Consider the following 14583-nt stretch of genomic DNA (forward strand, 5'->3'; position numbering starts at 1 on the left):
CCTAAACCTCACCTCTCTTTTCATCACCCAAGTTAAAACAAAAGAAAAAGGAAATTAAATAAGAAAAAAAGGTATATGTGCCTATGGCTATTTTTGTAAAACTTTACCCTAAGCTTTTCTACTTTGTTTAGAGGTTTGGAAAACCTTCATACACCTTACCTAGTACTTATCAAACCAAATCCAAAGTGAAACAAAAGAAAATAAAAAGAAACTAAAAATGCCATAGAGGCATATGAGAGTAAAAGAGCAAATTTGTAAATTTAAGAATCTTGACCCTAAGACATGTTGTAAATGGTTGGATCACTCCTCTATACCATTTCAACACTCAACAACACCAATTGGGTCAAGCCAAGTCACATTAAAACTCAAATGCAACATATGCATAGAGGCATATGTGACACATAGTCATTTCACCAAATCTTGACCTATGCCTTTATACCTTACCCAAATGGTGTGAAACCATCTCTAAACCTAATCTAACACTAAATGGACCCTAACCCATGCCCAAGTAAAGCAAGGGAAACAAATTACAAGAATAAGGAAAATTGACATATCACCTCTTATGTGTTATGGCCATTTTTGCAAATCTTTGAGCTAGACCTTTTGGAATGGTTTCAATGGTTTGGAAATGTTCCTAAACTAATAAGAATCACTTTGGAGTCAAGAAAAATCAAATCAAATAGAGAGAAATCAAATAGTGAGAAAATTCCATTTTCACTCACATACACATTAGCCAATTTTGCAAATCTTCCATCAAGGCCACTTTGGCTTGTGCCATTGTTTGTAAAACACTTATATATCAATTACAAACCCAAATGCATCAAAGAAACAAGAATCAAATCAAAGAAAATTGCAAATGCAACTTACATATGATAATGGTCATTTGACCACTTTATATTATCTTCACCACTTTGCACCCCTGGTTTTATCTTTTCTTAAACCAAACTTGGTCAACACTTGCCACCCCATCCAAGACCTTGTCAAAGTGAACAACTTTGCTGTTGACCACCCATGGTGACTTTGACCAGAACAGAGATGACAAGAGAGGACTTTGAAACAAAGTGAAGATGACCACATTTTTGAAACTTTGCAAATCAACTCCAAAATAAATACCACCACCACCATTCTATCACATTGATTATATGTTTGAGACTCACCAAAAAGATTTCCAAAACTCCACAAAAATGTTCATGCGGCCATTTCGTTGAGCAGTTGGCAGGCAGCTTTCCAGAATTGAGTTACACTCAATTACACACTGGATTCTTGCCTAAACCCTCTTTATCTTGTGATCATGAGGCTCTTCTGCAGCCCCTGCATCAAGCCCAGTACTTGCCATGGTCGATTAAAGCATGGAGAGGGCAGAACTTTGGCATGCCGTGTACCATGCCGGCCTCAAAGCACTTGATCTCTCTGGCCTCCCTCTCTCAGTAAAACTTTGTCCAGGAGCATCTACTCATCACCAGGAACCTCACCATGCACGGCCCTAGCTCGCCAAGGCATGGCATTGGCCAGGCGATGCACGCCCAGCACCATGCCAGGGCATGCCAGGCATGCGGTGAGCGCACTCTGGGACGCGCCAGAGCATCTTGCGCTTGATCGCCCTCGTCCTCCCCCTGCACCCCTATGACTGCGTCGAGCACCACCACCCTCACCTCTACCGCGTAGACATGCTCGAATGCCTGCGGCCGCCTTGTCACCGTCGTCCTCGTCGGAAACGTACCGCGGGTACTGCCGCAGTCGATACACACTTCCGATTGATCCCTTCACCTTTTATCTGCGCCAGCTACACCTTGAGCATCGCCAGGATGATGCCTACACATAGCCGTCCTCGCCTTGCCCCTTCGAGCGCCGGAGAAGCCATGCCGTCGACGCTCTCTCACAACACCCACCGGTCACCTCCCCATCTATAAATAGAGCAATCCCGAGCACGAATTCTTCACAGCAACTCACTCTCCTCCCATCCTTGCTTCTACTCAACAAGTTAATTAGACACCACCTCGTCGGAGCAGCAGCAATTTCAAGCCAAAGTCCGCCGGAGTCCTGAGATCCTCGCCGCCGATTGACGCTTCCCCAAGCTCCGCCACTGTACCAGGAGCTTCTTCACCCTCGCCAACGTCGCCTCGTACCTCGCCATCGACCGCCGGCGGCCTGGTACGCTCCCCGACCCCCTAGGCACGCCGCCAGCACGTCGGGATCTCGTCGGAGACGACGGTGATCCTCGATCGCCCGATCTGTTTCTAATCCGACGGATCCTATCGTACGTACCGCTTCGCTCTGTTAAGAGCCACTGACGGGTGACCCCTACCTCGTCAGGGCGGCCCACTCGCACCAGATGCTTTCTGGGCCATGTTTCGCTGTTTAAACCTGTTTCGGCCCATCTAGTTCCCGCCTAGCCCACTTGGGTTTAATTCAAATATTAGTGTTTCAGCAAATATTCAATACTGGTCTGTGCTAAAAATTGAATAGTTTCAAAACTACAAGTCCAAATCTAGCAAATCAAAATGTTCCAGAAAGCTTATGAAATTATCTAGCTAAGCCCACTGGATTCAACCCCATAACTTGTGTAGTTTTTGAATAGCAAAAATAACAAGACAGAGACTTTTCAGTATTCAAATAAATCTTAAAAATCAACCAATTTGAATTTTGAAGTGAATCCAATTGCTATAATTCACATTTCACCAACTCCAATTTACTATGTAAAAATATGATATGGGTTCTGTACATGATCATGGGCTAGAAGCAAACTATTGGCTATGTAGTCAATACTAGTCCATTTAAACTATTTCAAACTTTAGGAATTTAAATCTATGAGGTGTAGCACCTCATTTAAATCATTTTCTCAAGTGTTATGAAGTAATGTGTTGACCTCTATTGCTTAGGTTCACACTTGCTCACTTGAGGAATTTAAATCAATATAGTATTTAAAGTACAATGGTTATTTAAATCACATGAGATGATGAATCTCATTTAAATCATCTTTCTCAAATGATAAGTTGTGAGATGTTGACCTTGGTCAACAGGTGAGCATACATGATTATTTGAGAAGATTAAATCTTAAGAAGATTCAATGAGAGGAAATTATTTCTCCAAAGAACTACATAGAAACCATAATTCCAATTTCAATGAGAGGAAATTATTTTCCTAATACTAATAAGAAACCCAAGCATATTTTGTGAATAAATGTAAGTAGTGATGCTAGATCAATTGTGTGAGCCAATAAGGCTAGGTAAGACTACTTAAGTGTTGATTGGTGATTGTATCCTCGTATTCGTTTATAGACGCTAGTACCGGAGACTATCAAGAGGAAGAGGTCTTCTACCAAGAGGAAGAGCAAGAAAACTTTGATCACCTCACCAATCAAGGCAAGCTAGACTAATGCAAGCTATTTTGGTTGCAAGCTTATATTCTTGCAAAGTGCAAAGCTCTACAAGAGCAAGGCACCATTACATTTTACTTATTGATCCTATCCCAAGTTTTTACTTTACAAGCTTTATTGAATTTCATTTATAAAAGTTACTCTTTGATTTATGATTCACTTGGTTTAGTTATGGAGTAGTACAAGAGCATCAAACTTAGCCTAGAAGCAAGGCAAACTACTTAGCACCCCTCATAACTAGTTGCTAGTGCTCAATATTAAAAGTGACTACTCTAGTTGGGAACTTGTGAATTGAAATGATTTTGAAAACCTTGGAATGAGGAGTCATTCTATTGAAAGATTTTGAAGGTGAATATGACTTGTGAATGACTTGGTGAAACTTACCAAAATCTGATGGTTGGGTTCGGATGCGATACCATTCCAATTTTACAAGTACCCCCACAATACCTGAATCTGGGTAAGGCTTAGCTGGAAACTTATGTATTTTAGTATGGGTTCCCTATGAACAAGCGTCATAGGGGTTATGCCGAGGCTGCCTCCATTGTATGTGAAATGACGTGAAATGAGGTGAATGTACTACCCAAGCCCTGTGCAGTTCCCGGGTTGACGGTTTGTTTTCACCGGGAGGCCAAGCTCATGGGGAGAGGTGCCTATACTAGGGTATGTAAATGAAAGGTTAGGATTGGTAGTTCGCGTACTGCATACGATAAATCAGGGCCAGTTACCCCTGACGAACTATTGCAATTGTTGTGGCACAAGTGTACAACCTCTGCAGAGTTTAACCTATTCGAATAGCCGCTTCCGCGGTTATGGACAGTTGGAAAGTCCATACTGTTCCGTCATCAGAACTTTTCTAAAAATATGAATGGTGACTTGTGATTTGAATTGAAAGGTGATTTTGACTTTGAATCACAATTGAGTTGTGGGAATGACACTAATGTTCCCACTTGAGTTTAGCAAATGAAGAAGTTTTGAATATTAAAAGTGCTTATGAAATAAAACTGGCTTTCTGCAAATGAAACTAGAGCTTAGAACCCCCTTACTATGGATGATAGTATTTACCTTAGTATTTGTTTGCGAGTACTTTAAAGTACTCATGGCTGTGTCCCTGGCTATTCAAATGGCCAGACTTTGAAGAAGAGTACCAGAACCTGGAAGAAGGACATCAGGACGTCTACGACAACTAGGATCACTCCTGACTTCAACAGTTGCCTGTGGAATAGATGGACTACTACTACGCTACTTCGCTTCCGCTATGTGTTATGTAATGGATCAATAGAACTTCTATTATTGTAATAAGACTAGATCATGTGATCCTTTATTTGTAAGACGATTATGTGTTGTAATGAATGATGTGTTGTGATATCAATCTATTATGTCTCGCAAAAACAATCTTCCTGGGATTGCGAGGAATGGCATAATAAGCATCTGGACTTAAAAATCCGGGTGTTGACAAGTTGGTATCAGAGCCATTGTTGACCTTAGGAGACCCTAGTTAGAATGGACGTCTGAAAATTTTAGTTTCAAAACAAATGTAAGTGACTATTTATGAAAACCTATTCTCACTCTTATCCTTGAGATCTTCTTCAAAAGTAAGAAAGTTATGCTCTATTCTTCTTATACTACTACATAAAAGTTTGACACACTTCTCTAACTTACTCATCATAATTCTTCACAGATGGAGTACACCTGCAAGTCTTATCAGCTTGGCCACGGAGGTAACCTCATGTTCGAGAAGGATTTGAAACAACTGGTTGATTATTTAGGACGCCCGTATCCCGAGTTCTTCGGAATACCCCTCAACAATCCATCAGGAGGACAACCTCGGTGGGAAGTCACTACAGATCTGAGAGGAAAGCTTGGAGCCCCAATATGGGAAACCATCTGGTTTTCTGTAACGGGAAGCACTTGGAAGGAAGGACTAGTCAGAGCGATGCAAGAAGCAATTGCCTGTTGACACGCGTACAGCACGCGACCGTTGGGAACCCCAAGTGGAAGGTGTGATGTGTACAGCAGTAAGTTTCCCTCAGTTAGAAACCAAGGTTTATCGAACCAGTAGGAGTCAAGAAGCACGTTGAAGGTTGATGGCGGCGAGATGTAGTGCGGTGCAACACCAGGGATTCCGGCGCCAACGTGGAACCTGCACAACACAACCAAAGTACTTTGCCCCAACGAAACAGTGAGGTTGTCAATCTCACCGGCTTGCTGTAACAAAGGATTAGATGTATAGTGTGGATGATGATTGTTTGCAGAAAACAGTAGAACAAGTATTGCAGTAGATTGTATTCGATGTAAAAGAATGGACCGGGGTCCACAGTTCACTAGAGGTGTCTCTCCCATAAGATAAATAGCATGTTGGGTGAACAAATTACAGTTGGGCAATTGGCAAATAAAGAGGGCATGACCATGCACATACATGATATGATGAGTATAGTGAGATTTAATTGGGCATTACGACAAAGTACATAGACCGCTATCCAGCATGCATCTATGCCTAAAAAGTCCACCTTCAGGTTATCATCCGAACCCCTTCCAGTATTAAGTTGCAAACAACAGACAATTGCATTAAGTATGGTGCGTAATGTAATCAATAACTACATCCTCGGACATAGCATCGATGTTTTATCCCTAGTGGCAACAGCACATCCACAACCTTAGAACTTTCTGTCACTGTCCCAGATTTAATGGAGGCATGAACCCACTATCGAGCATAAATACTCCCTCTTGGAGTTACTAGCAAAAACTTGGCCAGAGCCTCTACTAATAACGGAGAGCATGCAAGATCATAAACAACACATAGGTAATAGATTGATAATCAACATAACATAGTATTCTCTATCCATCGGATCCCAACAAACACAATATATAGCATTACAGATAGATGATCTTGATCATGTTAGGCAGCTCACAAGACCCGACAATGAAGCACAATTAGGAGAAGACGACCATCTAGCTACTGCTATGGACCCATAGTCCAGGGGTGAACTACTCACTCATCACTCCGGAGGCGACCATGGCGGTGAAGAGTCCTCCGGGAGATGATTCCCCTCTCCGGCAGGGTGCCGGAGGCGATCTCCTGAATCCCCCGAGATGGGATTGGCGGCGGTGGCGTCTCTGGAAGGTTTTCCGTATCGTGGCTCTCGGTACTGGGGGTTTCGCGACGAAGGCTTTAAGTAGGCGGAGGAGATAGGCCAGGGGGCCTGACAGGGGGGCCACACACTAGGGCGGCGCGGGCCCCCCCTTGGCCGCGCCGCCTTAGTGTGTCGGCGCCCCGTGGCCCCACTTCGTGACTCCTTCGGTCTTCTGGAAGCTTCGTGTGAAAATAGGCCCCTGGGCGTTGATTTCGTCCAATTCCGAGAATATTTCCTTACTAGGATTTCTGAAACCAAAAACAGCAGAAAACAGCAACTGGCTCTTCGGCATCTCGTTAATAGGTTAGTGCCGGAAAATGCATAAATATGACATAAAGTATGTATAAAACATGTAGATGTCATCAATAATGTGGCATGGAACATAAGAAATTATCGATACGTCGGAGACGTATCAGCATCCCCAAGCTTAGTTCCTGCTCGTCCCGAGTAGGTAAACGATAACAAAGATAATTTCTGGAGTGACATGCCATCATAACCTTGATCATACTATTTTAAGCACATGTAATGAATGCAGCGATCAAAACAATGGTAAATGACATGAGTAAACAAATGAATCATATATCAAAGACTTTTCATGAATAGTACTTTCAAGACAAGCATCAATAAGTCTTGCATAAGAGTTAACTCATAAAGCAACAATTCAAAGTAAAGGTATTGAAGCAACACAAAGGAAGATTAAGTTTCAGCGGTTGCTTTCAACTTGTAACATGTATATCTCATGGATATTGTCAATGTAAATTAATATAACAAGTGCAATATGCAAATATGTAGGAATCAATGCACAGTTCACACAAGTGTTTGCTTCTTGAGGTGGAGAGAGATAGGTGAACTGACTCAACATAAAAAGTAAAAGAAAGGCCCTTCGTAGAGGGAAGCATTAACTGCTATATTTGTGCTAGAGCTTTGGTTTTGAAAACAAGAAACAATTTTGTCAACGGTAGTAATAAAGCATATGTGTTATGTAAATTATATCCTACAAGTTGCAAGCCTCATGCATAGTATACTAATAGTGCCTGCACCTTGTCCTAATTAGCTCGGATTACCTGGATTATCATCGCAATACATATGTTTTAACCAAGTGTCACAAAGGGGTACCTCTATGCCGCCTGTACAAAGGTCTAAGGAGAAATCTCGCATTGGATTTCTCGCTTTTGATTATTCTCAACTTAGACATCCATACCGGGACAACATAGACAACAGATAATGGACTCCTCTTTTATGCATAAGCATTCAACAATTATTAATTTTCTCATATGAGATTGAGGATATTTGTCCAAAACTGAAACTTCCACCATGGATCATGGCTTTAGTTAGCGGCCCAATGTTCTTCTCTAACAGTATGCATGCTCAAACCATTCAACTCATGGTAAATCTCCCTTACTTCAGACAAGACGGACATGCATAGCAACTCACATGATATTCAACAAAGAGTAGTTGATGGCGTCCCCAGGAACATGGTTATCGCACAACAAGCAACTTAATAAGAGATAAAGTGCATAAGTACATATTCAATACCACAATAGTTTTTTAGGCTATTTGTCCCATGAGCTATATATTGCAAAGGTAGAGGATAGAAATTTTAAAGGCAGCACTCAAGCAATTTACTTTGGAATGGCGGAGAAATACCATGTAGTAGGTAGGTATGGTGGACACAAATGGCATAGTGGTTGGCTCAAGGATTTTGGATGCATGAGAAGTATTCCCTCTCGATACAAGGCTTAGGCTAGCAAGGCTATTTGAAACAAACACAAGGATGAACCGGTGCAGCAAAACTCACATAAAATACATATTGTAAACATTATAAGACTCAACACCGTCTTCCTTGTTGTTCAAACACTTCACTAGAAATTATCTAGACCTTAGAGAGACCAATTATGCAAACCAAATTTTAGCAAGCTCTATGTATTTCTTCATTAATAGGTGCAAAGTATATGATGCAAGAGCTTAAACATGAGCACAACAATTGCCAAGTATCAAATTATTCAAGACATTTTACCAATTACTACATGTAGCATTTCCCGTCTCCAACCATATAACAATTTAACGAAGAAGATTTAACCTTTGACATGAACACTATGAGTAAAGCCTAAGGACATATTTGTCCATATGCAACAGCGGAGCGTGTCTCTCTCCCACAAAATGAATGCTAGGATCCATTTTATTCAAACAAAACAAAAACAAAAACAAACCGACGCTCCAAGCAAAGTGCATAAGATGTGATGGAATAAAAATATAGTTTCACTAGAGGAACCTGATAATGTTGTCGATGAAGAAGGGGATGCCTTGGGCATCCCCAAGCTTAGACGCTTGAGTCTTCTTGAAATATGCAGGGGTGAACAACCGGGGCATCCCCAAGCTTAGAGCTTTCACTCTCCTTGATCATGTTGTATCATCTCCCTCTCTTGATCCTTGAAAACTTCCTCCACACCAAACTCAAAACAACTCATTAGAGGGTTAGTGCACAATCAAAATTTACATGTTCAGAGGTGACATAATCATTCTTAACACTTCTAGACATTGCACAAAGCTACTGAAATTTAATGGAATAGAAAAATCCATCAAGCATAGCAAAACAGGCAATGCGAAATAAAAGGCAGAATCTATCAAAACAGAACAGTTCGTAAATACGAATTTTATTGAGGCACCAGACTTGCTCAAATGAAAATGCAGTACATATCTGGGGATCACTCACGTAAATTGGCATAATTTTCTGAGTTACCTACAGGGAATTAGGCCCAGATTCGTGACAGCAAAGAAATCTGTTTCTGCGCAGTAATCCAAATCTAGTATGAACCTTACTATCAAAGACTTTACTTGGCACAACAATGCAACAAAATAAGATAAGGAGAGGTTGCTACAGTAGTAACAACTTACAAGACTCAAATATAAAATAAAGGTGCAGTAGTAAAAACATGGGTTGTCTCCCATAAGCGCTTTTCTTTAACGCCTTTCAGCTAGGCGCAGAAAGTGTATATCAAGTATTATCAAGAGATGATGCATCTACAGCGGGGTTTGGAGTTTTCTCAACCATGCATTGTATTTTGGATACATAAGTTTCAGAGGCTCCCTTTTCATTAGTCTTGGGCTTGCTACTCTCATCAAACAAATTTTGAGGGACAAGCCAAGCATAATTATCATCTAGAGCTTCATGCATAGCTAGGAGCTTGCAGGGTATTGGTGCTTTAATCTCCCCACCATCATTAACATTATTAGTGTACTTAATTCTATCCATATCCATCTTTTCAAGTGTTCTTTTAAAATCGGTGATCATACCAAGCCTCTCATGCTTACTAAAAACTTTTCTAGCTTCTTTGGCTATATCCTCAAATTCTCGCACTAGGACTTTTAGAACAAAATCTCTCTTCTCTCCCCTCTCCATATCAGAAAGTGTAAAGAACATGTGTTGTATCATGGGGTTGAGACTAATAAATCTAGCTTCCATCATGCGTACCAAATAAACAGAGGCATCTTCATAAGTAGGGACAGCTTTTGCAAGGGGTATATCTTTAAAATCTTCATGCATACTAACATGGGTGAAAAATTCTTCTATATTATCTCTTCCAATTATAGACCCTTGTCCTACCGGTATATCTTTTACAGTAAAATTAAAAGGAAACATGATGAAATAAGTAAAGCAAATGCAAGTAACTAATTTTTTTGTGTTTTTGATATGGAGAATGCAAACAAGACGGTAAATAAAGTAAAACTAGCAACTAAATTTTTTGTGTTTTGATATAATGCAGCAAACAAAGTACTAAATAAAATAAAGCAAGACAAAAGCAAAGTAAAGAGATTGGAGGTGGAGACTCCCCTTGCAGCGTGTCTTAATCTCCCCGGCAACGGCGCCAGAAATTTAGCTTGACACGCGTACAGAACGCGACCGTTGGGAACCCCAAGTGGAAGGTGTGATGCGTACAGCAGTAAGTTTCCCTCAGTTAGAAACCAAGGTTTATCGAACCAGTAGGAGTCAAGAAGCACGTTGAAGGTTGATGGCGGCGAGATGTAGTGCGGCGCAACACCAGGGATTCCGGCGCCAACGTGGAACCTGCACAACACAACCAAAGTACTTTGCCCCAACGAAACAGTGAGGTTGTCAATCTCACCGGCTTGCTGTAACAAAGGATTAGATGTATAGTGTGGATGATGATTGTTTGCAGAAAACAGTAGAACAAGTATTGCAGTAGATTGTATTCGATGTAAAAGAATGGACCGGGGTCCACAGTTCACTAGAGGTGTCTCTCCCATAAGATAAATAGCATGTTGGGTGAACAAATTACAGTTGGGCAATTGACAAATAAAGAGGGCATGATCATGCACATACATGATATGATGAGTATAGTGAGATTTAATTGGGCATTACGACAAAGTACATAGACCGCTATCCAGCATGCATCTATGCCTAAAAAGTCCACCTTCAGGTTATCATCCGAACCCCTTCCAGTATTAAGTTGCAAACAACAGACAATTGCATTAAGTATGGTGCGTAATGTAATCAATAACTACATCCTCGGACATAGCATCGATGTTTTATCCCTAGTGGCAACAGCACATCCACAACCTTAGAACTTTCCGTCACTGTCCCAGATTTAATGGAGGCATGAACCCACTATCGAGCATAAATACTCCCTCTTGGAGTTACTAGCAAAAACTTGGCCAGAGCCTCTACTAATAACGGAGAGCATGCAAGATCATAAACAACACATAGGTAATAGATTGATAATCAACATAACATAGTATTCTCTATCCATCGGATCCCAACAAACACAACATATAGCATTACAGATAGATGATCTTGATCATGTTAGGCAGCTCACAAGACCCGACAATGAAGCAAAATTAGGAGAAGACGACCATCTAGCTACTGCTATGGACCCATAGTCCAGGGGTGAACTACTCACTCATCACTCCGGAGGCGACCATGGCGGTGAAGAGTCCTCCGGGAGATGATTCCCCTCTCCGGCAGGGTGCCGGAGGCGATCTCCTGAATCCCCCCGAGATGGGATTGGCGGCAGCGGCGTCTCTGGAAGGTTTTCCGTATCGTGGCTCTCGGTACTGGGGGTTTCGCGATGAAGGCTTTAAGTAGGCGGAGGAGATAGGTCAGGGGGCCTGACAGGGGGGCCACACACTAGGGCGGCACGGGCCCCCCCTTGGCCGCGCCGCCTTAGTGTGTCGGCGCCCCGTGGCCCCACTTCGTGACTCCTTCGATCTTCTGGAAGCTTCGTGTGAAAATAGGCCCCTGGGCGTTGATTTTGTCCAATTCCGAGAATATTTCCTTACTAGGATTTCTGAAACCAAACACGGCAGAAAATAGCAACTGGCTCTTCGGCATCTCGTTAATAGGTTAGTGCCGGAAAATGCATAAATATGACATAAAGTATGTATAAAACATGTAGATATCATCAATAATGTGGCATGGAACATAAGAAATTATCAATACATCGGAGACGTATCACCCGTCTGTGCGGACAGAATATCAACAAGCTCCAGAATACCCGCTTTATTTACTACCCAGGACATGACCCCATGGGAAGACCAATAATCATGCCCCCGCACCCGGAGATGCACCACTATGTTGCCTACCTCGACTATATGCTGTACAAGACCCGCAAGGAGTTGGACAACGCCCTCGCCTTTCGCCAAGCACATTAACCGTGAAGATGAAGAATCCCCCCTGAAGAGTAGTATCATTTTAAAACACTTTCGTAGGTGTGAGTTTGTATTAGGATCCCCTTGTATCGTAGGACGAATGAATGGTTCTTCAAACCAACGGTGTGTTAGCTTTGTAATATGTGATGCTTAGTATGAATGAAAAAGTGTTGTTGGTTTTTACCCCCGCAACACTACTCAAATTTTCAAGTTATGAACTTTTTTAAACTTTAACAAAACAAACCATAGAAATTTCCCTCTTATCTTATCATCTACCTCACTGTTCAGATGGCCCCTCCAACTCGTAGCGCAAATCAAGAGGCCATGTTGCAGATGTTGCAAACCATGCTGGAAGATAGGGAAGCTGAACGAGCTGAACGCCAAGCCAACCTTGCAGCACTTCAATAGCTTGCCAACAACAATCAGGGCCATCATGATCACCCTAGATCGAAGTTGAAGAATTTTCAGAACACCAACCCTCCGATGTTCAACAAGACTGAAGAACACCTAGATGCTGATGACTGGCTCCAGACAATGGAGAACAACCTGGAAGTTGCGGGATTTGAAGCCGCAGAAAAAGTACTGTTTGCCACCCTGATACGTCTCCGACGTATCGATAATTTCTTATGTTCCATGCTTGTTTTATGACAATACCTACATGTTTTGTTCACACTTTATATCGTTTTTATGCGTTTTCCGGAACTAACCTATTGACGAGATGCCGAAGGGCCAGTTGCTGTTTTCTGCTGTTTTTGGTTTCAGAAATCCTAGTAAGGAAATATTCTCGGAATTGGACGAAATCAACGCCCACGATCTTAAAATTCGACGAAGCTTCCAGAACACCCAAGAGCCACCAAAGAGGGGCCACAGGGCCACCAGATGCTAGGGCGGCGCGGCCCAGGGGGGGCGCGCCCCCCTACTGTGTCACCGCCTCGTCGACCTTCCGACTCCGCCTCTTTGCCTATTTAAAGGTCCCTGACCTAAAACATCGATACGGAAAAAGCCACGGTACGAGAAACCTTCCAGAGCCGCCGCCATCGCGAAGCCAAGATCTGGGGGACAGGAGTCTCTGTTCCGGCACGCCGCCGGGACGGGGAAGTGCCCCGGAAGGCTTCTCCATCGACACCGCTGCCATCTCCACCGCCATCTTCATCAACGCTGTTGTCTCCCATGAGGAGGGAGTAGTTCTCCATCGAGGCTAAGGGCTGTACTGGTAGCTATGTGGTTAATCTCTCTCCCTATGTACTTCAATACAATAATCTCATGAGCTGCCTTACATGATTGAGATTCATATGATGATGCTTGTAATCTAGATGTCATTATGCTAGTCAAGTGGATTTTACTTATGTGATCTCCGGAGACTCCTTGTCCCACGTGTGTAAAGGTGACAGTGTGTGCATCGTGTGGGTCTCTTAGGCTATATTTCACAGAATACTTATTCACTGTTATGAATGGCATAGTGAAGTGCTTATTTATATCTCTTTATGATTGCAATGTGCTTTGTATCACTATTTATCTATGTGCTACTCTAGTGATGTTATTAAAGTAGTCTATTCCTCCTGCACGGTGTAATGGTGACAGTGTGTGCATCGTGTAGTACTTGGCGTAGGTTATGATTGTAATCTCTTGTAGATTATGAAGTTAATTATTGCTATGATAGTATTGATGTGATCTATGCCTCCTTCATAGTGTGATGGTGACAGTGTGCATGCTATGTTAGTACTTGGTGTAATTGCAATGATCTATCATGCACTCTAAGGTTATTTAAACATGAATATCGAATATTGTGGAGCTTGTTAACTCCGGCATTGAGGGTTCGTGTAATCCTACACAATTAGTGGTGTTCATCATCCAACAAGAGAGTGTAGAGTGGTTCTATTATGTGATCATTGTTGAGAGTGTCCACTAGTGAAAGCAGGATCCCTAGGCCTTGCTTCCAAGCATCGAATCTCCGTTTGTTTACTGTTTTGTTGCATGTTTACTCGCTGCCATATTTTATTCAGATTGCTATTACCACTCATATTCATTCATACCACTTGTATTTCACTATCTCTTCGCCGAACTAGTGCACCTATACATCTGACAAGTGTATTGGGTGTGTTGGGGACACAAGAGACTTCTTGTATTGTGGTTGCAGGGTTGCTTGAGAGGGATATCTTTGACCTCTTCCTCCCTGAGTTCGATAAACCTTGGGTGATCCACTTAAGGGAAACTTGTTGCTGTTCTACAAACCTCTGCTCTTGGAGACCCAACACTGTCTACAAGAATAGAAGCACCCGTAGACATCAAGCACTTTTCTGGCGCCGTTGCCGGGGAGGAAAGGTAAAAGGTACTCACACTCCGGATCTCGGCTACTAAGCTATTTTCCGGCGCCGTTGTAAGTGCTCGAAGCTATTTCCTTTAGATCCT

This window comes from Lolium perenne, chromosome 1 (assembly GCF_019359855.2).
Source record: "Lolium perenne isolate Kyuss_39 chromosome 1, Kyuss_2.0, whole genome shotgun sequence".
NCBI classification, from domain to species: domain Eukaryota; kingdom Viridiplantae; phylum Streptophyta; class Magnoliopsida; order Poales; family Poaceae; genus Lolium; species Lolium perenne.